Below are 23,942 nucleotides of genomic sequence, written 5' to 3'. Positions count from 1 at the left end.
GTAGGAGATGTGGGGAAATGACTGAACATGTAGAGTAAACTAAAGGCAAAGTATAGCATGCTGAAGAGGCCCCTTCTTATCTGGAATTTTGTTGAACTCTCTTTTCTTCCAAAACTAAAACTTAGCCATCTATGCTTGTTATATTTTATTTTTATACTGTATTTACTTAAATGTAAGATAAGTTTCTTTCTCCCAATCAGTCGGGAGGGGGAGGAAAAAGCCCTGAGTCTTAAATTTGCATACAAAGTAGGGGGAGAGGAGGGGAGGAAAGTGGCTGCTGCAGCTCTGACTCTGGCCCTGTGCCTGGGTTGTGCCCAGAGTCAGACCTACAGCAGCCTTCTTCCCCCACCTCTACTTGCCTTCTGTGGTTTCTGCCCTCTTCCTTCCCTTACTACCAGATGCAGCTTGGTTCTGGATCAGGCTGAGTTCCATTCTGGGTATGGAGTGCATGGAAACTCTGCCTGTTGAAAGTGTTAATCAGTGCCAACACTTCTGCATTGCCTGCCTGGCCAGTCAGCAGTGCTGACTTTACTATATGGCTTGGCAAGGGATGAGTTTCAATGTGCTATGCTTTGGGAGGCAACAGCCTAAGCAGTGTCTCACAGTAAAGGGCTGGGAAGAGGCAGAGACTGCAGGGAGCAAGGGGTAGAGACTTTGAAAAGAGGAAGGAAGGGCGGAGGCTGTAGGAGGAAGAAGTATGGGGGGGGTCACTTGGCTCTTTCCCTCCTGCCCCCTATCCCCCCAGCCACTATTTTCCTTTGATGTAGCTGTTAGGGGGGGAGGCAATTCAAGACAACTCTCCAATAATTAGATTCTATACCTGGAAAACTATAAAAAAATATATATACATTTTCCATATATAGAATCTAATTATTAGGGTGTATCTTAAATTCAGGGTTGACTTAGATCTAAGTAAATACAGTATACCTATTTGTATGCCTCTCACCATGCACATTTAAACTTTTAATGCAAGGATTTTAATTCTGAAATAACTGGTGAAGGCACAACCATCTAGCTGATGCTTCCTGGTTACTTACATTGTATATGAAAGGGAGCGTTGTTCTAGAAGTTTGGGTTAGCTCATGGGTTGTCCAATAACTGCTGCTCAAATGGCTCTTGTGTTCACAGTAAGTCACATACCTGAGATTTGTTTTGGTATCTATGGACATATCTGGGTATCAAATAATTATTCCAAGGAGTTCAATAGGTATATGGAAAAGTAGGGAAAAATAACGCTTGTTCTGTCTCAAATGACTGAGCGCTATGGTTAAGATGGACTGCATGGGACAATGTTTCAGGTAGAGGTGGTGAAAGATCACTGGTGAGGATTAAGAGATCCATCTGTTAAGTTTGTACTGATGATAGAACACATGCTCCCAATTGGAACAAGATGCATTAAAAGAGCAATTTCACTTCCACTGCCTAGCAACAATGTCATTGAGCACCTGCAACAGTTTAAACATTAAGTATAATTGGCTTTGCTCCACATAAATCTGTAGTTTTGTAAATAAGAACAGTTGAGTTTCCATGAAATGCCAATTAACTGAAAGGAATGTTTTGTTTGCTGAAGCTTGCAGCTTTGCAGAGGAACAGTTAGTAGGGCTGTGCGAAGCTTTGGTCCCTGATTTGATTTGACCCAATTCGGTGGCTGAATCTCCAAATCTGAATTGAATTGGAGGACCCTTTAATCTCTCCAAATTGAATCGGAACCCTCCGAATTGATTCAGAGAGCTTTGGAAAGATTTGGCGATTTGGACATAGACACAGCTTTAGATGTTTTTTCTACATTTAAAGCTGTGCCCCTCTGGCTTGGTGACTGGTGCCTCCTGGGTCTGGGAGAGGCACCCAGGGTCCCCCCGCAGCTGATCACCAAGCCAGGGGGGTGCAGGGTGCCCCCTGCGTGCTCCCCGGTGGACCTGGGAGTGGGCCAGAAATACTTCTGGTCCACTTCTGGGTTTGCCACCAAGCAATGTATTGCCCCCCACCCCCTGCATTCTTGTGGGATGCTCCATCTGCCCTAGCATCATAGCATTCACGAGCCATGCCTGGTACCTCAAGGTATGTAGAAAAACACTTAAAGCTGTGTCTGTGTCCAAATTGCTGATTCTCTGAATCGGCATCAAGTCTTCGGATTTGGCCTAATTGAATCGGAGACAGTGATCCGAATCAACAAATAGGGCCGAATCCGAATTGAATAGGGCCCGCTTTGCCTTGGGTAAGTCACTTAATATGTTAACCTGATTACCTTGCTGTAAAATGAAGAAAAAGATTCCTGGGTATCTTCTGAACTTTTTTCTAGTAATATTTATGAAGAACCTTGAGTTCCTCGGATGAAAATACTTAGCCTTTGCCTGCTGTATTCTCACAACAACAGCATAGTATTAACACTATTAATCAATCAGCTGATCTCTCCAGTCCCTACACAGATACTACCCTCCATTTTCCTGTGAAGGGCATCAAAAATCCAGCAGTTGACTAGATGACAAAGGAAGTGAATTGCCAACAACAACAAGGCTAAAGACTAGCAAGGTGCTCGGTCCCTGTGATCTCTCTCTCTCTCTCTCTTTCTCATGTGCACACGTGTACACGCACACTGCAGCCATTATTGGATCCTGCAAGCTGTCTCTTAACTTTCTGGAGTCACTTGCTTTGTTCATAAGGCATTACAAAATTAGCGATGTGTGAACTGTTTCATCTTAAAAATGATCTTGTTCAGCTTCTGTTGAAAATCTAGTCTTTAGCGATTCTTAACCAGGGTACCATGGCACCCTGGAGTACCCCCAGAGCCTTTGAAGGGTGCCACTAAGTTGAGGAGATAAGCAGATTTGCATGCACACTCCACCCCCAGCCCTTCTGTAAGGAGGTAAGCATTGTAATATATAAATTAGATTTTGCAATTGGGTGCCAATCAATTGCAAAAGTTATGGAGGGATGCCTTGAGTCCAATGAAGGGTGCCTTGAGTCCAAAGAGGTTGAGAATTGCTGTGTTAGAGAAAAGTGGTTCCTTGCTTGCACTCCAAGAGCAGAACTGTGTGCTTTTAAGCTTGTTTGTGTTTCCTTTATCTTTAGTGTCTGACAAGATAGCTGAAGCTACCATATTCACTGCAAGCTTGCCATAGAATTGAGCAAGCATTCTTCCTTCACAAGAGGCACTTTGTAGGGAATGTTTCCTTTAGTAGGGTTTCTCCTCTTTCAATAATGTAAGCCCACTTTACAACCAATGAAAGGCACCTTGCTGCGTCTTTTTATCATTAATAGAATGAAAATTATCACTTCTTTCCCACTCCCAGTTTCCAGCAAATCTTGACTTGGAATTACTATTCCATTTGTCCAACCCCTTTAATCCTTTAATTCTTTTGGTTGCAAAAGGTCCATTTTACCTGTGATTGCATCCCTAAATATAGCTTTCAGAGAGGTTTGCTATTTCTATTGAATGACTGACACAATATATTTGTACAGGTACATGTTAAAGCCTTAAAAGTGACCTGAAGATTCTTTCTGTACACAATTCCATCAACTTTACCAATATATGGTAGTCAGACTAAAAGTCATCCAGCTGACTAAGGGCTTTTTAGGGTCCTGAGTCTTTAGAAAAATATATTCAATACCAAGGTGACTACAGATTAGCTGATGCTGGATCCAACCTCTTCTGAAACTGAAGGTTTTTAGCAGAGCTGATCAAAATGTGCTGTTTCATCAACATTTAATGGAGATGCATAACTTTCAATTAAGCTATTTTGGGAAGATTTTGAGACAGTAATAGCAGCTGAATGGTTATGGCAGGTGATGCAAGACACTTAGTTTGAAGTACTTTTTCTATTATTTTGAATCCATCTGGACTTTGCTCAATACAGAGAAACATGTCAAAGCAGGGAGTTTAACCTTGTTCTCCCATATCCTGGATCAGTATTCAGATTAGATGGATACTTATCGACTTTTCACCTCCCTCTCCAAAAAATGGTTTTCATTAAAAAGTTTTAAAGGCTTTGGCTTAATTCAAGTGCTGAACAAAAGCAAGTTTCAAACCCTCAAAAGTTACTGAAGAGCAGGGTCTAGTTTGGCCTCCTTTAGAAAACAAACTTTTAAAAACAAGCAAACTAATCTCCCCTGCAGCTGCTTATTCCTGATGAGATGCCTTCATGTTTCCAATACAGTTTTGTAGCTGTTGTGATATCACCAGCAATAAAGAAGCAAGGTCTCCAAGAAGGTGGCAATCGGAGGGCTAATAAAGGTGTAGTGTGGGGAAGAGAGGAAAAGAGTACTGTAGTCTTTACCCAGCTTGGCTATTAAGGCTGAGGAGAAGGATGAACATGTGCAAATAGGGACTACAGAATTTGCAGATACATCTTGCGATTAATTTCAGTGAAACTCTCTTTCAAGATGTCACATGGCCAAACTAATAAGGAATGCTTGCTTTAGGGTAAGATTAGAAATTACAGATAAACCTTGTTAAGGGCACTTAAAATGTGTAAAATCACACATTCATGCTTGTTAACCAGTGCTAGGTGTCCTCTAGGCATCTTAATCCTCACTTCAAATGGGTATCTTTATCTCTAAACTGTGCTAACCAGCTTGATTTAGCCTAACTTCTAATTGTTCAGGGGAGGTCAAATGACTAGTTTGCAGTCCTCCATTATCCCAGGAGGCATCAATTCCAGGTGGATTAGCTGTTGTCCTAGACCCTGATGCATCTCTTCCCTTGCTTGCGTTTCCCCCTCCCCCACCAGACTGGGCAGCAGAGCAGCAGCTGATGGGTAGAGACAGGAGCTGCCAGGTTGCAGGGGGAGGGAGGCAGTCTGAGTGGGCCAAGCAGAGGAGGAAGGTGGGGAGCTGCTGGGGTTGGGGCCTGCTCTCTGCTCAACACACATGCCCACAGAACACAGCACAACGCACGCATGAGTGATGGAGCTGTGCATTCATGTTCATACAGGGTGCTTCTGGCTGTGGCTCAGCAGTGATGGGGGGAGGAGGGAAAGAGGGTGCTCCCCATGTGCTCCATGAGCTCCATATAGCCCTGTCCAGTTAAGGATGGCCCTTCCCCCACTGCTGCCCCAATTGTTCTCCTCAACAGTGGTCAAAGGCAAGTCTGGGGGCAGAGGGAGAGGTTCAGAGTGATTTGTGTGTGGGTTGGATGTGCTGTGCTAAGCAGCAACATCCCCATGCTGCTTAGCACGAGAGCTGGCAAGCAGGGAAGACACAGGGCAGACTTGGGATCCCTAAGCAATGCCCCTGTTTGCCAGCCCTCTGGGAGCAGCTCAGAGCTGTGCATGGTACAGAAGGCATTAACCCTGAATGTGTTGCTGCTCTCAGTGCATGCTAGCTTAAGCAATGTTAGGTCATTGTTCAAAGCTAGCAGGTGCTAACTGTAGTGTGTAAGCATACCCTTAGGGTGCAGACAGAAGTGGAGCTCCTAGCTGTAACTCAGAACTGCTCTACAAAGCATTCTGAGTTGCAATGTTACCCAGCATAAATAGAAGTTCGCTGGTGGTTCGAGGGTGGAGGGGAACCTAGCTGGGGGCTAGGAGCCTGTAGCCAGGTTCCCATAGCAATGGCCAGAGGCTCTCTGCCAGTGCTCCCTGTTTTCAGAATGGGAGGGGGAGAGGCAGCAGAGGAAGCTTGCTCTTGGGGCTCCCCAGCTGGTGCTGAAGGGTGAGTTGGGTGAATCCCCTGCCCCCCCCCACACACACACACTTTGTGGGGGCTCCAATACACCTGGCCCACCCTCCAGGGGAGCTAAAAAGCCCCCAAATGAACTCCCTCCACTGTATTCTGAAAATAAAGACAGGCTGGGTGCTCTGCAGACACAAGTTACAGAAGACACTACATTTTGAAACATCTTTACCTGATACCTCATGCAATGGGTGGTCAGATTTTTCACCCAATTGACTATTTTTTAAACTGTCTGCAGCCAGGCATTTGTGTTTGGTTATGGCTATAGACGGCTTTCTGTGGCTGGATTGAGTGAAAATTGTCACTTCTGTCTGTACCCTTAGTTTTGTCTGCTTTGGTATGTGATCTTTCAACAGAGGAAGCCTTGGGCAGTTAACCAAACCATGATTTTGTTTGTTTGTTTGTTTTTAATAAAGCAAAGACTAGGTCACATGTAAATCAAAGAAACCATAGGCCAGAATTTTGTGTAACTTGAACTAAGCAAGCATTGCTAGCAAGTCCAAAATTCAGTGCATTGGTGCAATGGAGTTCTTCTGTGCTGCCCTAGGTTGCTACTTTTCAATATTTGACACACTTATTTGGATGCAAAATGCAGAGAACTTGTGAGATGTGAGATTACTGCAGGCAAATTTTATTTTAATTTTTTTAATGCCTTATTCACAGATGATCCAGTAAACAAGTTTGGCTTTGGTAAAAGCTTTGCCACTAATGTTTACAAGGAGCTCTCAATCACCCTTTGTAGTCCCAGACTGCTGGCAAACTTTAGGGATAAACACTTGAGTAATACAGTGGCAGGACTATGTAAGACTGAATAATAACAGCGGTCATCTGAGTTCTATGAAAAGGGAATGCAGGGCACAATGAAATATGGAGGCTTTGGTTCAGACATAGTTTAGGTTTTGTCTGCAAATATGTGAAGCAAAAACCTTCTGTGAGGTCATAGCTGCCCCAGGATACCAGACTTTTGAGAAGATATAGGCCATCTTGAAAAGAGAGAGCACCCAAACCTATGATTTTGTAGATGTCTGTCAAGAGGCCCCAAACAATCACACATTACTAATCGACCTCAATCCAGATGAGTGTGGATATGCAACATTCTCCACGCTGCTATTTTTATTCCAGGGTAAAAAAAACTCATGTGCCCGCTCCCAAAAGGGCAGCACATGTGGTGGCAGTGTGCGCCACCCAAGACCAGAGCCTGGCCAGGTGGAGCCACACTCCAGCTGCTGGACAGGCTTCCCACTGCAGGAGTACCACAGCTCCCAAAGGTGACTGGTGCCTTCTGAGTCTGAGAGGGCACAATTTGTGCGTGGGTCTGGGGGCAGGTCAAAAGCCCGATATCAACTCCTATACTTCTGTGCTGCAGCTTAGTGCCCCCCCCACCTCTGTCCCCCCCTCCCCCACGTACACATGCCGCTGCCCATGCAGTAAAAAAACTGCCCCATCCTAAGCAGTTCTGAGTTGGGGGCCAATCTCAGGGGAGGCACATGCCCCCCCCCACCAGTCACCTGTGACAGCTGCAGCTCCTAGAGGTCCCTTGGCCCCAGCAGCCTTACCTAGGGTCCAGTATAGTTGCTGGCCCCAGCCTCCCTTACCCCACCCAAAGTAATCTGCTGCATGCCAGAGCGCAGGTGGCATGGGTGTTCCCTAAGGACAACTAGCAGCGGCTCAAGGTGTGCCACTGCTACCTGTCCCTGGGGAAACAAATATTCCTGCTCACCTGGATATGCCTAATGAGATGGACAAAAGACTTCCTTTTTGACCTAGATTTTGACCTATCTTTATTCAGGCCATGTTCTAGAGATTGTAGAGCTTGATGGAAGAATGTGTTTATACAATCCCATTAAAGGATTATAAATAAGAGTAGCCAAAAGGACCATTTTCCTTGGAGAAACAGTTTCCTCAAAATCAGTGTTCTAAAGTCATGTTTAGTCATGTTGCCAGAACTTCAGAAAAGTTCCAACCAAGTCAACATTTTTGGAATGAAGCCTTTTGATTTCTCATTTTGAGCTGACTCTCTTTTGCTGTAAAATGTTTTATTTTATCTATATCAACAAAATAAAATTTAAATCAAATCAAACTAAACCAAACTAAAACACTTCAGTTTTGTTTGGAAGAATTGTTATCTTAAAGATAGAAAAAAAAATCTTTGTTCAGAATTCTTTCACAAAAATGTTTCAAAATGTTTGGAACTATTGTAATTCCAAAGAAAAATGCATTTTAAAATTATGTCCATAGTCTGTATACTTGTAGGATCTTTGGGTAAAGTTGAGGAAATAACATGGGACCACAAGATTTGGATTATCCACTGTATGTTCATCAAGAGAATATCCCTGGGAGTTGCCTGGTTTATGAAGAAGGATCCATGGATGGGCTGGATCGTATCCACTGAGGCTAAGAATTGTATCCACTGAGGCTAAGAATTCATTCTCTTTTTAAGAGCAAGGTATAATTTATAGACATAAGGTCTGTCCTTTAGAGCAGAAAAGTCACATTTGTAAAACTGGTTAGGGGAACAGGTCAGGATTTGAGAGAAGAACTAGGATTTAAGAGTTACTAGAATAGGCAAGTGGGAACGTTTAATGAACATGTCTCCTATCTTAAATATTTAATTGGACAAGGATTCTCTTATCGATAATGGATCTAGCTTAAATATTCATAAAGAGTAACCTATTTGCTGGTATCTGTATATATTTTTTTTTCCATCTGAAAATAACCAATTGACATCCTACAAAGCCCAGAATAAGTGTGATTGACTGATGGATCATATGACCTATTCACTGCTAATATTACTTATAATCATGAATAGTAAAAATTCTGTAACTTGTCAGCTAAATCGCATAAAATAGCTTTTGCTCCCCAATTTTAAATCTCCCCAATGAGCTCACAAAAAGAATGCAAGGTGGCCACTAGCACCTACAAGCGAACTTATGTGCTAAAGCATTAAGGGCATGCACTCTCTACAAGCATTAGGCAAACATTTGTTTTCAAGATGCAACATCTTTTCATTAAAATTATGTGGGACCTTTTTAGCAATCACCAACACAAATTCCTGGTTGATTGTGAATTCTTTTCTGAGAAAAGAATTCACATGCAGCTTGAATCAAGAAGTAAGCATGTAGATCCTTTAGAAATGCCTGGAGATAGTGGCCCAATTTAAATTATTTATTGAAAGCTGAAACACAAATTGCACACTACATCCCCATGCTTCTGGGGGTCTCTGGCAGGTCACCTAATTCAAGTCACTCAAATGTTTAGTCAGTGCCACCCCTTCACCTATGTAAGTGAGGCTGCTTGACACCTCTGAGAATATTTCTCATGTTAGATCTGTTGTAAATGAGCACATGGTCCAGAATAATTAATGGTAACACTTCAGTCCTTTTTTTGACAGAGTTGTGTTTCTTGTGCAGTTTGTGCTGGTCTGTCTATTTAACTGCAATCAGCCATGCCTGAAAGACAGGAAAGAACGAGATGGACAAGTATGTCAGTGAGTGAACCTCTTTGCTGTAATTAGAAATGCACAGGGAATAAATTATTCTCTAATTCAAGCTGTCCAGCTCACACTAATAATAACAACCCAAGAAGCAATCTGTTTATAAAAATTAAACTGAATTTGTGAGTGTTTCTTGCAGCATGGGGCTCATTATGTAGGATTAAGTCAGTTGATCATGTATAAATGACTCTATCGATGCCCTATGATAAGTGCCTGCATTAGGAAGACTTGTTGGCTTAATAGGCGAATTTCCTATTGATCATTTAGATCCAGTCAAGACTACCCAGGCCAAAGAATTCAGAGAGAAACCTATACAAACTAAGCCAATTTTTGCCATAGTGAGCTAACATAGGGGATGTGCAAGTGGGGCACAGAACCTGGCCAAGGTTTTCTTCCTCACTAGCCTCCTGGTTAACTCTTCCTCATTTCTGCTTATTTCCATCCCAGTATAAGGAAGAGCCCTGGCCTTATCTGTGGCTAAAATACACTTCACATGATGATGTCTTAATGCTTATACATACTAATAGACTTTATCACATAAAGCATCTTGCCTCGCTGGGTTGTTATCACCATTCTTGGAGAAACGGAGGTTTGGCTAACCCAGGTTACTTGGTCAGCTAGTCACAAAATTCAGATAATTTGGCTTCTGGTTCTTTGTGTTAGTGAAGGAAATCTGGTCCTGGAGCTAAGTAAGATGAAACTTTAGAGACATCCCAATGTTTAGTTCGTGTGAGTTACCTCAGAGGAGAAACTAGAGATCAATCTGGACTGAAACTTGGCCAGGCATACTCCCGGCACTCTGGGGAAGTTTGCCTTAGAGCCCTAGAGTTCATTTCCAGTTTCTGAAGGTGAAAGCTTAGATTGGTATAGGGTTACCCTTGCTAATTTAGTGTTCAAAGATGCTGGGAAATTGGAAATTGGGCCACAAGTGGCATGTCTCTTCTATTCAGTATCACAGCTGTAAAAAAAACCTAACAGCTAAATGTCTTCCTCCCCTGGGCTCCAGGCCAGAGCATAGGCTTAAGAATGTCAGAAATGGCTTGAAACTGCAGGGTCCCAAGAGCAAATGGCACAAGTGGTCAGGTTTTTGTTTTTCTTTTATTTAATTTATATCAGATGTAAGTCTGGCCAGGTTCCAGTGCAATATCTGGTAATAGGCTGTAAAGGTCTAATCTTGCGCTGCACTGAGTGCTCTCTGTTGACTACAGTAGAAAATAGGGAGGCAAATCATTTTTGCAGGAAGACCTGAAAGTATCTTTCAGAGCTACAGTCAGAGCCAGGGAACAAGATTCCTAACAGTCTGTAAATGAGTGTGCTGTCTCCATTTTCAAATTGGGAAAGTAATCAGGGCCTGGGATTAGATATGTTACTTATCCTCCTTTAGAGCCAAAAGCTGTAAAGAAGCTGCTCAAAATTGGAACAGCTGTCATAAAGCATCCATGACATTTTTAAGCAATTTCAGATCTGTGGATGAAGAGTCATGATAGTAACTTTTATTTTTGGAACTCTCAAATATACACATGAATTCTCTCTGTCAGACAATGCACCTAAAAAGAGAATATTAAGTACAAGCAGGCACCCTAAAAAGTACTGGGGTTTTTTGTGGGGGTTTTCTTGTTGGGTTTTTTTGGCTTCTGCCAGAAACTCTCTAGCTGTACTATTCCTTGCACTAAGCACAGTCAGGTACTTAAATGGAAACAAACAATGTCCAGGGTATGCAAGAAAGGTATACTCTCCAGAGTTACTGATGTATTCACACATGCCTCTTCAGATAAACTAGCATGAGCTAGGAAAGTCACTGACCACTCATTCAAATAATTAATTTCAAGGCAAATCATGTGATTGACTGGCTAACTCTTTCTCTTTCTTTCTCTAATAAAAATTATTTGTGGATTATCTGTGGACTGATCTGCAAAAATCCCATCTATAAGCAACTCCCACTTCGGGGAAAAAATCTGAAGTCTGACACTTGCTCTGTCTCATTTATCTTAGGTCAACTAGATTTTTGCAAAAAAAATTGTTTGCAAGCTTTTGGGCGTAAGCACCCTTCGACAAACATAGGAGAAAAGGTTGTAAAAGTTCTCCTGGGTAGAAATGAAGGTGCCGGGCACTACAGGTGGGAGAGGCAGTGTCAGCTCCTGGGGGCTCTGCACAACTCATCCCAGGCAGACTGGGTGCAATGTGGGTGGGGGTTCAGCCTCGGATCAGGCTGTGTATATGTATTTAATATGTGCATATATTTATACTATTATATTAAAGTCTATGGTAGTTTAACTTTGCCTGCAAAACAGAAAGGAACTTTGTGCATGAATATACTGGAATTCTGGAGATCAGCTGGAAAAGCCTTTGTAGTGTAGAAGGTCTTCTCCTCATATCCTAATAAAGCTTGGGGCATCTATGGGTTTAAAGAAATCAGAAAAGATTGAACTGAAATTTCCTTTTGAATGTGAACAGCTCTTAGGAGGAAATTCCCCTTACGTGCATTCATTTTTACATATGCACTAGTTTTTTCAGCTCTTCTTGTAACAATACATTTCTTCGTTTTTAACCATATAATCCTAAATCATTTTGCATCATGTGGCAGTCTAACAGATGACATTAATTAGCTAAACCTCCTTCATACCCATGTAAAATTCAAGTCTGTCTTAAGAATCTAGTTTCTATAAAGGGTATGCAAAATTGCAGCAGAGTCGGCTATACACTCTAGCAATAATTCTTATCTTTACAAGATCTAATGCTCAACCTAGAAGTGTGCTGTTCCTGCACTGCAGCATTACAGGAGTACCTCATAACTCACTTTCCAAGGCATTCCTTGGCTGGGACCTGTTCTGCAGCACGGCAGAATTACTCCTGTTTTTTCCCCCACCACTCCTTGCCCTCTGCAGCAATGTGATCTTTCCAGTTAGCCCTGGTGTGTTCCACACTCCATCCCAGATACTTTCTGCCTCTTCAAGAGCCTTCTACTTATCCAGCTCTTTTCCAGGCTGTTATCCACACTTATTTGCAGCCCCTTGGTATAGGATCTCCCTGTTTTTTAGTCCTGGAGGAGGACTAAAAAACAAGTGAACAATATAACCTGTAACATTTGGTTTAGAAGAACATCTATTCTGTGATTGTGTTATAATGTTTCCCTTCTTCAATTTGACTCTACACATAAGGGGCAACTAAAGCAATATTTCCATCACAACCAACTCTCACTGCTCTTTGTCAAATTATTTCTTTTGGTAACTTCCAGTTAAGTGATGTCTTTGCTGCATTTAAGGAACATTGGGGACATCCAGTGGTCACAAGGGTTAATTAATTACAACTGAAACCTTCAATAGAATGAGAGTTTCCAAGAGTTCTTAATTTCCTAGGAACATGATTGATTTCTTTTCATCATAGCTCATTAGGCTGACAGAAGTTTGTGTTTTGATTTCTTTTCTTTCCTTCTTTTTTATGTGATGTTTCATACCTATCAGTAAATTGGGTCACTGGCAGAAGAAAATGAGAACATCTGGTATTTGGATTTCAAATCTGTGCTGTTAGTGTAATTTGGGGTATAAAATGGGGAGGTAAATTACAGTTATTTTGTCTGTATGTAAATTCTGGGATAGATGTTATCCCCAGAACTGGCTGGGAAATATTTTTAAGAAAAATTTTTTGTTTAAAAAAAAAAAAATCATTTATTAAAAACTGAATAACACCAAAAAACTATATCTAAAATAGTTTTGTGGATGGGACATGTAACTGTTTTAAGTCTCTTCTTTCCCTGATTTAGAGGAGATAAACCTGGGTCTTCCACATCCCAGTTGAGCTCCCTAACCACTAGGCCACTACCTATTTTGGAACAGATATGTCTCTAGGTTTGGTGGCTGTACTGATGTGGAACAATAAAATTCTCATATGTAAGACAGCTGTTTCTTGGCCAGTTCCAGATGCTCCTTGCTGGTTATTGCATATAGCTTATGTGGAAAGAGTCAGTGGCCTTGTATCTTCATAAGATAAATTGCATTAACTGAATTGCTAGTTTGTTTTGGTAAAGAGAAATATGATTGGCCTTTGCCAATGTTGCCCCTCATAATTTTTGGTGTACTGCACAGTATAGAATAGTAAAATTGGGTGTAATTTTGTAGTACTCCTGGAATTAAGAGGATGCATGAGAATCACAGCTTTCCTTTTTCTTTTAAAAAGGGCAATAGCCTCTAGTGATATACACAATCTAGTGGTAGCCTCTAATGATATACACAACCTAGTGGTAAGGCTGGAGCATTGTTGAAGCTGTAATAGTCCAAGGAAATGTCTGAGGCAAGGCTTTTTGTGATTGCTTTTATTGGTCTAACTATATAATGGGAGAGCTATATACAGTTGGACAAGCTTTCAGGTATCAGGTGCCATTTCTCATATTGTCCAGTAGCTTTCCCAACTCTACAGTTGGTCCAATAAAAGATATCACAGAAAAGCCTTGCATCTATGTACAATCTATGATTTCTGCCTTATAACTAATTCTGACTTAGAACTAACAAAATAGTGTCACTTAAACTTTGACAGACAAGGAACACCTTTGAACAGGGAAATGGTTGTTTAGGTTTTTCAAGTCCAAACTCCCATAGGACAAATAACTAAGCAACAGATTACCTCCTAGAAGACTGGCTAAAGGCTAATCATGGAGTTGTTGACAAAAAGGACTGAAGATTATAAATGCTATTGTGAAACCCTCTCTTTTGAGAGAGCAGAACAGTAAAACAGTTCTGCAGAAGTCGGAGAGAGAGAGTACACAAACTGGAGTAAAACGATCCTCAGTTCTTAGTCTTGTCTTAGCCTAAAAATGCTCAAGAATGATGACAAAACTGGAGAAGGATAATATAGGTAAGTGTATATTATCTAGATATCAATATTTCTTGAGATCTAGGTAAACTAAGGTGTGATTGGTGTTTTGGTACAACTTTATGTCCCTCAAGAAGCAACCTAGCTGCCCAAGGGCCTAAATGGGGGTGTACTTAAGCTACTAGGGATCTGTAGGTTCATCCACACTCTTGAGAGCTGAAACTACCTGGACAACAAGCTACTCTTTCTGAAAAGGGATAATGAACAGAGTGGCTTGTGACTTGTAGCCTGACTTACAGCTTGTGCATGCCAGAATTTGACCATACAGATGTCCTCTCACTTTAAGGTGTTTGATTGATTGTTCTTCTTCCTCTTTCACCAAGGTGATGACACATTGGTCAGTTAATGTGGAGAAACCTGGCCCAGTCCCAGCTTGTCCAGTGCTTTGTCTTATCTAAAGTGCTTAAGTCTGCAGAAATGTTAACTTGATGGAATTAAAAGGAAGGGATGTTGAATTGTTAGCACTTCCTTGGGACCAGGGAAATCAAGATCTGCTCCCTTCTCTGCTACAGATTTTGTGTGACCTTAGACAAGTCATTTAGGCTCTCTGCTTCAACTCCCTTTTTCTGTAAAAAGGTGGGTAGTACCTCCCTGCCCCAAGACTGTGAGTTGTTCATAATGATGGAGAAAAGTTAATAAATACCTTAGCTATTTGCAAAAATATAACTTGTTTTAGAGTGTTGTGATGAAGCAGTGGGGCATAAAAGGTGTGGTTGTGGCAGTAGTGTTTTTTCTTGGTATGAGCCTGACATGACTTAAATAGGTGTAAGCTATTTGTTTCTGCTACAATGAGGAGAATGCATCTGCAAAAGCACCCATTAGTTAGCGTATCCCTGAGTTGTTAACAAATAAGCGCAATACAAAGTAGGAGACACAACTTCCTTACCCCCTTCTTTGGAGGAGACCTTCAGGGAAATATTTTCATTGAGCCTTGAACATCCCAAGGCTTCAATGAATCCTGCACTCTGGTGCTCAGGAGTTCAAGAGCTTGGAATCCTGAGTCAAGGAACAACCTGACTTCCGACTTCCACCCTGAACTCTATCTGCAATTCAGTACCAGCTGTGGACTGGGCTTTACTAGACCTCTGCAACCTCTCTGACAGTCCAGTCAGAGTCCAGACTCAGCAGCCCACCTGGGAATATGAAATCCCAAATTGCTTTCACTGCTCCCTTTTCAAGGGGCCATGTTAACTTTAATTTTACTCCAGTTCCTTTGGACATGTAATAGAGTCTTCAAGCTCTGCAGGTTCTAGCAGGTGAGAGAGAGAAGTTCCTGGTAGCCTGTGTAGGGATTGCAGAGGACAATAGGGAGAATACATAGAGGTAGGTAAGGAGGGAACAAAATTAGTCCTTTTGGGTAGTACTTCAGAACATTTCATAACATTCATAAACACAGACTTTTCAAGTCTCTCCACTTACTTCCCTCCATCTGTTCTCTGAGAAAACAAAATGAAGGACTTCCAGCTCCTAAACCCTATTCTAGATCCACCCCACTCCCCCAAATCAGGTCACAAAACATTACCCCACTTAGCTGCTAAAGAATCGTATGGTACTCTCTCATATTGTATGACTGCTGATTATGATCTGCCTGTCTCCTCTCTCAATTTGTTTTTGCCTCTGGCCTTGTTTCAAGAACAGCCAGTTTTGCTCCAACTGGCTCTCAAAGGTAGTCCTCAAATGTAGGGCAATTTCAGAAGATACAAATGAAGGGAATAATACTGTATACCTTATCCCAATTGCCTAGTGACCCAAAATTTTCCTTTGCCTTCGGTGAGCTACAGCAGTGTCCTGAAGTTTGGTCAGTGGTGATCTCTATCTAAGCACTAGCTGGTTTCCAAAGGATTAATGAGTTAAGAACACAAATCTATGTGAAAGGAGACACTGTAGTTGACAAAGGAAACGATGAACTTTCTCAGTGTTTTTTTTTTTTTTTTTTTTTTTAAGGTACCTTAGGCTTTTTAAAAAAATGCTCTTAAAAATTGAAGTTTAAGTGACTTGTTCAAGGTCAAACAATAATTCAGAATGGGGACTTGTAGCCCATTCCTCCTGAGTCATTTTCCACTGCTTTGGCAGACAGCACTTCTTTCCCAAAGGGGTTGCTGCTCATATGTGCGTTTCCAAACAACTTAAAGTAATATACGTGTTAGGTTCTTTCCATTTCAGTCCTACCAACAGAAAATTGTAGCAGCAGACATCTTTACAGTATCTACTACTGAGATCTTTCTGAGTTTTTAGTTTTTTTTCTGTTCTGTTTGAAGTTTAACTTGATTATGCGTTCATTAAAGAAGAGTGATGGTGATGATTAAACAAAAACATCTTTAAAATGCAGAGTTCATTTCAACCCATTTGGTTTTGTTATACACAAATTGGATTTGCACTGCAACCTACACAGCAGGTACTCCACTTGAAATCAAAGATGGATGCTTTTATGGGATTAGAATCTTTGGAGGGGTGAGGGGAAAAGATTGAGATTTTCTTTCTTTTTTTTTTTCTTTTATCTTTGTGATGAGAGTAAATGAATAGTGATAGTACTGAGTACTACTATTAATATTTGCTTACAATTAAAAAAAAAAATGAGCCCCATTGTAACTTGAGTTAACAAAGCAAAAATATTTAATTATGGGTTCTTTTCTTCATAAATAGCTAATAATACTTGAGCCTATCTGAATTTCAATCATAAAAGAATTCAAATGAAAATCTCTGAGACACATTAAATGCTTTAGGTGAAATTGGTCATTAGGGCAAATGACCTTCCCAAGGGCTATCTTTAGAACTTAACTTAGCCTCCAAAGACTGTAGTTGGGGGTGGGGAGGGGTCTGTTTACTTTGCAATTTGCAAAGGCATGTTACTGGCTGTATTTCTTAAGACTGAATTAACCTGATTCTCTATCGCAAAAAATTCCAGTCCTTCAGATAGATCTCAAAGGAAGATGGGGCTATTCTAGGAAGTGATGTCAGTGCCTCAGAAGATGGCATTCTATTCTCTGGACTGGTGCTAGGACTAATGCCCTAAGAACAGTGGTGCTCAACCTTTTTGGCCGGTGGGCTGGATGGACAATGCCCAGTCCTTCCGCAGGCCAGATATGGCTGATGGACCCAATCCAGTGCCTAGGGCAGGCACTACAGGCCCCATCCAGCAGCATGGAGGTGGGTGGGTGGCATCCCAGCCCCAATCCAGCCATGCAGGGGAAGGGGGCTTGGCCCAGCCCTGCAGGAGTGGAAAAGGAAGGGAAATGAAGCATGACTTGGGCCCAATGGGCTAGCCCCATGAGGGAAGGGGATGTGGCCCAGCCACTAACCAGCTGCACAAGGGGAGGGGGCATGGTCCAACCCCAGAGGAGGGAGGGGGCACAGTCTGGCTCCATGGTCTGGCCAGGTAAAGGGAAGAGAACATGAACCAGCCCCATGGGAGATGGGGAGAAGGGCACATGGTCCAGACCCTAACCAGCTTCACAGGGGGAGGGGGTATGGTCTAGCCCTGTGGAGAAAAGTGGATCCAGCCCAACACCAGTCTGGCCATATAGATAGGATGTCCATCTTTTTAAATTGGAAAGGCGGAACACATGCCCTCCTCCCCATGCCAGCAGCATGGCCAGAGCTGAGCCAAGTGGGGCGTGGGTGGATGCAGGCTCCCCGTCCTGCTGCCCTTCCCCCAGGAGCCCTGCACCAGCTGTATGCCCCCTGCCTGCACAGCAGCAGTGAGCAGCACAGCTCCCCACCACCACCATCCTGGCTGCTGCCATGAGGGTAGGGGGCATGTCACTATGGTGGCGCAAGGCTCCCAGGGGAAGGGCAGCAGGGTGGAGATCCCCAAGCCCACAGTGGGCAGCCCGCATCTGCCCCTGCCACACACAAATCTGAGGGGCACATGCTCCCCATGCCCTACTTCCTGTGGGGTGCACACAGTAGTGGGGAGCCACCCTCCCCCATACCCTCTCCCACTCCCTGCCCCAGCCCTGGGGCCCCATGCACCACCACAGGGAGCTGCTCTCCATGCTGCCCAGCTCTTTCCTGGCCATATGTATGGGCACACACATGCATATAGAGCCCCTGTGTCCTGCTTTCAGCAGCCCCTTGCAAGCTGCAACTCTGCCAGCCTGCAAGGGAAAACCCAAATCCCTGCACAGTGCTACAAATCTGGGACAAATGCTGTCCTGGAGTCATGCAGCCCTGGACTGGGACTTGATGATCCTATTCTGGGACTGTCTTGCCCAATTAGGGATGTGTGGTCACAAGGAAGGAAGAAGGTATGGTTGGGCCCAGATTTGGGCCTGTAGGGGAAGTGGTGGGTGGCTCGCTCCAACCTGCAATTTGGGATTTTGGCAGTGGGCGAGGTGGCAGTATTATTAACTGCTACTCCTCTAATTCAGCCACTGCCAAATTTCCTAACCTGTGGGCAGCCTGATGGGCCAGATTCCAAGGCTCTGCAAACTGCATTTAGCCTGCAGGCCAGGGGTTGAGCACTCCTGCTTCAGAGGTGCTATCACTTGGCTGAGGTCTAAAACCAAAATCCTCACCACTTAAAGCAAAGGTCCTTCGGGACGTCCTCCTCTCACTCCCTCTAGAATAGTGTAGTTAAACCTGAAGGCACAAATTATAATCCTCTTCTTTTAGTGTATGCTTCCATATGTATGGTTATCAGTGCACAGCAACACAACAGACAGCTGTAACGTTTTGACCCTTAGACGGCTTCAAAGCAGTGACTTGTGTATGCATTTGCATTCTGCACAGAGAAAGCCCATTGGTTTCAGCAGTATTTCTGTTATGTATAGCAGTTGCAGGATCAGGCCCGTATTATTTGGTATTTTCTTCCTCTCACAGCCTTCCAAAATAACCAGTAATTTTGCTCACTTTAATTTTAGAGCTTTCCATTTGGGATGCCCTGTCTTCTAGAGATTGGGTGCAAGCAGAAAGTAAAAAAGCTTTGGCTTGTAGTTTGTATGAGCAGTGGATTTGTTGATGGGGTGGGGGGAGGAGGTAACCAGCCTGTGACTTGGTGAAAAATCATGTCTCTTTAATAAGTGCTTTTAGAATCCTTAGAATGAAATATATTATACCAAATGTAGGCTCATAAATCTGAATGCATTTCTGGCATAATCCTACTGTATATAGTGATCATACAATCTGCAGACTCTGGCTTACTGGAATTTGCTAATAACAAGCACTCTCACTTGGGTTGTTCAATTTCCCTTTAAACTACTCCTCACTGTCTCCCTCCCCTCCCCCCATCTCCATTTCAAATGTTTAACTTTCTGAAATGTTCTGTTTAGTCTCTGCCTAGGGTGTATTTAAAATTGGCCTTTAGCCATGTTTGAGAATATTAAAACGTATTTTTCAGATATTTAAAAAAAATACAAGCTTTGCCCATTATAACCCCCCTTTTCCCCTTCTAATCATGCTTTATTCAGTAAGAGCCATATATGGAACTTGGCATAACTATAGGCCAATGAAGAAAGGGTTTAGGCAAAACTGAGCAAATGAAAAAATTGCTTTGAAGGAAATGCTGCTTCTATTATCATTTTATTAGAATTACAGCAGTGTCCAAAGACTCAACTTATGATTGAGATCAACATAATGAGGTCGTTCCTGCTCCAAAGAGTTCTTAATGTACGTGCTTTGAAACTAAATACAATGAGAGAATGCTGTCGGACAGGGTGGGGGTGGATGGGGTAAATCACAAGATCAGGTAATTCCCTAGACTACTGATGTGTGCCATGTGATAATTCTGAGCAAGCTGATTTTTTTTTTTCTTTTCTTTTTTTTTTTTTCTTTTGAGTGAATCAGCCTGGATATTATATTTGCTAGATAGCCACAGCTATCACTAGTCCACTGAAGTAATTCAGTGGGCTCTAGGAAAGATCCTTATTTACATGCACACCTTGCATTGTTCCATGTGTATATACTGTTGACTAGACTATAACAGGTGATTGGGCATGGAGAGGGGATATTGGATCAGGGAGACTTATAAGGGGGAAGACTGAAACACACAGAGTAAAATCCACAGTTCAAAACTGCTTTGATATTGGAGTCCAGAGACAATTTGGGGTGTAATTAACATTGCATACCTCTTGATAGGGGCCTTCCTGGTACATTTGATATAAAAGGTTACAGAAATAAATTCCTGAATGAGAGTATATTTTCCTGCCATACCATTTACCTCAATGTAAATAAAACCAAAATGCAAATGTTAACTTTAAGTCAATAAAGTTAGAAACATTGACAACCCAAGACATTAAACGGGAACATATCCCTTATTACAGGATAAGGGTTCCATAATTACAAACCTCAAAAAATCAGCAAATGCAAAATTTGAAGTTCCAATAGCAGCATCAAATGTCACCTTGCACACACATAACATTTCTTTTTCTCTCCTGTCCTGCTGCTGAATGAATGTATGCAATACAGCTTAATCAACAGTGCTACAAGAACACAAATATTAGCATTTTTAACTGTTTGACTTAAAAAAGGGACTTTGTATTTTAATATGTATTTCTGATGCTTTGGTTGATAAATGCTTTGGACAACACACTAACTTCTTGGTTTCTTTTGTTGCCACCTTCTTGAGGTACTCTTTGTAACTGCTTACTCTAATCTTTTTTTAGTTACTCACACCTATAGAACTCTGCTAGCACTTCCTGTAAAACTGGTCACAGTTTTGATAGCATCTAATTCAGGAAACATCTGTATGAATTCTTGTTGCCTTTTGCATATATTCTTGCAATATTAAAATGAAAAGCAATGAGCAGATCTCAAAACTAGGTCCCAAACTTTGGTTCAGAACTGATTATGTGAAATGCAGAAATCAATCAGAATATGAAAAGAATGGCTTATGTTGTAAGAAAGTGGGCTGGAAATATAAAATCTAGATTCACTGTGAAATGCTTCTTAATCTCAGGTGTGTCAGAAGCTGTTGTCGGCAATTCCTCAATTTGAGGATGATCTCTACCGTAGCTCATTGAGGTCTTTCCACAGGAGAGAATAGGTTCCAGGCTAGGATTCCTTTCCTTTTCCTTCCTCCACTCTCTTCTCTGCTTTGAGCACAAAATGCTTTATCTTGAAATGGGCTGCTGCTTGGTTGACATTGTAGTGCCATTGAGGTCAGCTGGCATCCATTTTCATAGAATCATAATCATAGAAAATTAGGATTGGAAAGGACCTCATGAGGTTGGCTAGTCCAACACCTCTCACCCCACCCCACCCTGCTCAAAGCAGGACCATCTCTAGTTATCATCCTAGACAAGGCTTTTATCTAACTGGGTTTAAAAACCTTTTGAGGTAATCTGATCCAGGGTTTTACTACCCACCGAGTGCTTCTTAATATCTAACCTAAACTTCATTTGCTGCAACTTGAGACCACTGCTCCTTGTTCTGTCTGCCACCACTAAAAACAGTCTGGCTTCATCCTCTTTGGAACCATCCTTCAGGTAGTTGAAGGCTATTAAATCCCACCCCCCTCCCGGTCGTCTCTTCTGCAGACTAAATAAGCACAACTTCCTCAGCCTCTCCTCAGAAGTCATGTGCCCCAGCCCCCTAACCATGTTGGTTGCCCTCCACTGGATTCTCTCCAATTTGCCCACACCCTTTTGTACTGGGTAGCCCAAAACTGGACACAGTACCCCAGATGTGGCCTCACATGTGCTGAATAGAGGGGAAGAATCACTTCCCTTGCTTTCCTGGCAATACTCTTATTAATGCAGCCCAGTATGCCATTAGCCTCCCTCACAAGAAGGGCACATGGTTGGCTCCTGTTCAGATGATTGTCCATTGTAATCCCAAGGTCCTTTTCTGCAGACCTGCTGCTTAGCCAGTTGATCCCTAGCCTGTATGGGTGTATTGGATTCTTCTGTCCTAAATTCAGGACTTTGCACATGTCCTTATTGAACTTCATGAGATTTCTTTTGGTCCAATCCTCTAACTTGTCTGCGTTTCTCTGAATCCTAGCCCTACACTCCAGGGTACCCATTACTCTCCCCAGTTTATTGTTACTTGTTGAGGGTGCACTCCATCCCATCGTTCAGATTTTTGATGAAGATATTGAACAGAACCATTCCCAGAACCGATCCCTGGGGCACTCTACTTGATACCAGCTGCCAACTAGGCATTGAGCCATTTATTATTAACCTTTTAATCCAAATGATCCAGCTAGTTTTCTATCCATCTTACAGTCCATTCATCCAACCCATACCTCCTTAGTTTGCTTGCAAGAATGTTGTGGGAGACCACATTAAAAGCTTTGCTAAAGTCAAGGTTTATCATGTCTACTTCTCTTCCCATGTCCACAGAGCCAGTCATCTAATTATAGAAAGCTTTCAGTTAAGTTCCTCTTGCTGAGGGTACCATGCCAGACTCTCAGGTGGTTTCAGGCCATCCCATGGAGCTTCTGGGATGACCTCCTGAGGGCCTTTCCATAATTCTAATTTTCTATGATTTGAAGAGGTAGAAAATGGACCAGGAGAATACAGGCAAGGATTTCCCCTTGTGCTGGAAAGGAGGGCAATACCTCAATTAGAGCCCACACGCATCTCTCTTCTTGAAGATGGTCATGATGTTGGCAATCCTCGCATTCCCAGGGATCTCTTAAGTGTTCCAAATTCAGAGAAAAAAATGTATGGAGTCTCAGTACTAGGTCCTTGCCACGACCCTTGTAGATTTCACTAGGTATGTCATCAGAAGTACTGTATTCTGAAATAGTATATCCTGGGCACATCTACATGTGCAAATAATCTGGGAGCAGTTTACTTTACAGTAAACTTTCCCAGGCAGGGATGTGGGAGAAGATTTGCTGCTTATGGCAGCATCTGCTCCCACCCCCACTGGCCCTACAGTAGCCCCCTGAAGCAGTGGCAGGGAGCACAGGACCAGGAAAGCCCCTGGGAGCTGCCTGCTGCTAGAGTCTGCTCCACCACCAGACCCTGAGCAGGGTCAATGTTCCCGTGCCCCAGTAGCAGGGAGCTCTCAGCGCTGGCTCCGTGGTTGCGGAGCTCAGGCTGGGAGATCCTTACCTGGCACTGAGAGATATGGCTCTCCCAGCCTGGGCCCCGCTACCATGTAGCTGGCACTGAGAGATATAGCTCTTCCAGCCCAGGCCCCTGGACTGTGAAGTGGGAGCTCCCTGCTGCTGGGGCTTGAGGACATGGTCCCCACCTGGGTTCCAGTGGCAGAGACAACCCCAGCAGCAGGCAGCTCTTGGGGGTAGGGAACAATCTCCCACCCCCTGTTGCCTGGCTGACCGGGGCCAAATATACTCCCAGTCAGGCATCTACACATGCATTACTGTGCAGTATGTAATCGAGAGTTAATTTGCTACTTTCATTTGCAGGTAGGAAATTTACTCATGATTAGCGTGAATTACTGTGCAGTAAGCATCTGCATGTATAGACAGCAACGTTTACTGTGCAGTCATTAGCTCTAATCTCAAGTAAACATCTTGTGTAGATGTGTCCCCTGTGATGTACTTGTACTTGCTGCTTGAGCAATGTTCCCAGTCAGAAAGTAGAGAAGAATATCACAACATGGTACTGGAAACTACACTTCAGTTCCTTGACCATTAAATGTTCCTCTCCTGTTAAGTTCTGTCAAGTGTGTGGGGGGGGGGGGGGGAATCTAAAAAAATTAAGCAACACCAGGGGTATGGCACGTTTATGGGATTAAGTGAATGGTTAGGGTGAAGCTCGGATTTGGCTGGGTTGAATAGAGTAGGACAGGGCATGGAAGAGTAAGATCATGGAATACTTGAACCTTGCAACTACAGATGGCTCAGAGCTGTGACATTCTGATCTAGTTTATCAGAGTTTATGCGGGACAGCCGTAGGCTTACCATTTAGTTCCCTTATTTCTATGGCTTGTTCATTACTGGAGTACTTAGTCCTCTGTGCAAGGTTGAGTTTCTGTAGGACTGGTATCCTAATCTAAA

At 42.8% G+C, this 23,942-nt stretch overlaps 2 long non-coding RNA genes across 2 annotated transcripts in view; one reads left to right on the top strand and one right to left on the bottom strand.

The window, feature by feature from the left end:
* The window catches only part of LOC132250184 (uncharacterized), a 51,775-nt gene that overhangs the window by 376 nt on the left and 27,457 nt on the right, over window positions 1-23,942 (top strand). The window lies entirely within an intron of this gene.
* Window positions 7,115-23,942, bottom strand: part of LOC109283638 (uncharacterized) — a 19,071-nt gene continuing 2,243 nt past the window's right edge. Inside the window, exon 3 of the long non-coding RNA XR_002090886.2 lies at window positions 7,115-9,119. This is a non-coding gene — a long non-coding RNA (uncharacterized LOC109283638). The remainder of the gene's footprint in view (window positions 9,120-23,942) is intronic.

The sequence above is a fragment of the Alligator mississippiensis genome, chromosome 4 (assembly GCF_030867095.1).
Source record: "Alligator mississippiensis isolate rAllMis1 chromosome 4, rAllMis1, whole genome shotgun sequence".
Lineage (NCBI taxonomy): Eukaryota > Metazoa > Chordata > Crocodylia > Alligatoridae > Alligator > Alligator mississippiensis.
Note: the sequence above shows the minus strand (reverse complement) of the source record. Positions and strands in the feature narration are given on the sequence as shown.